General features: G+C 35.5%; 1 protein-coding gene across 1 annotated transcript in view; it reads left to right on the top strand.

Annotated features, from left to right (window-relative positions):
• Window positions 1-818, top strand: part of LOC119587726 (innexin inx2-like) — a gene marked incomplete in the record, with an annotated part of 35589 nt that overhangs the window by 31961 nt on the left and 2810 nt on the right.

The following is an 818-nucleotide window of genomic DNA, read 5'->3' as shown; positions in this document are numbered from 1 at the left end:
TGTATATCCATTTATCTATTAGCGCACTTTGTCAGCTGATATTGTTATTATATACTGTACATCAATATGCATGAGGCTTCCTGCTTGTTTATAGAAGTTCGGGAACAAATAACACGAAACACATACTCTCACATGCAAAATCCAGTATTGGTTTGATGTAAAAAGTATTATACGATTATACATCCCTCTCCCCCCCCCTCAAACACACATACACGTACACATAGAGAGATAGTTACGATTGTAAATATTTAATCCAAGATTATACTGTCTTCTTCGTAAATGCTTATAGTAGGAGCTATAAGATCAATATTTAGCGTTCGTTTTACTAAAAAGTTCATACACCTCTTTTCTGTAGTTGTTAGTATAGCTGATTAGTTCCCAATGTAAATGTATACGTTATTCACAGCTCTGTAAACATATTTCTCTGCCTTTACCAAAAAAAAAAAGTTCTTAAATTAACAACCATGCATTAAAAGAAATCTTAAAAGGACGATGAGGCTACCTTTTAAATCAAGGTATATTAGTTTCTCTTTCGTATAAGTCCATTGGAATTCACTCACAGCTAGAAGATATAAGGTAATGAGTCTCATACTCACGACATGTCACTGAGTTTCATCTCTAACTTAGGGAAACCTGAGGACGAAACTCGAAATCACCAAAGGTAGTAACCCCTTCCAATGTTTCTCTACCTCGTCTCCAATTTTCTTCGCACACATCTACCGCTGCATATCTATTTTTATCTACTGGTTTTCTCGTGACAGATAGCGATGGCATAAGAGGGAAGCCAGACGAGTAATATAAACAGTGATGAAGTAAAG

Source organism: Penaeus monodon, chromosome 23 (genome assembly GCF_015228065.2).
Source record: "Penaeus monodon isolate SGIC_2016 chromosome 23, NSTDA_Pmon_1, whole genome shotgun sequence".
NCBI lineage: Eukaryota > Metazoa > Arthropoda > Malacostraca > Decapoda > Penaeidae > Penaeus > Penaeus monodon.
Note: the sequence above shows the minus strand (reverse complement) of the source record. Positions and strands in the feature narration are given on the sequence as shown.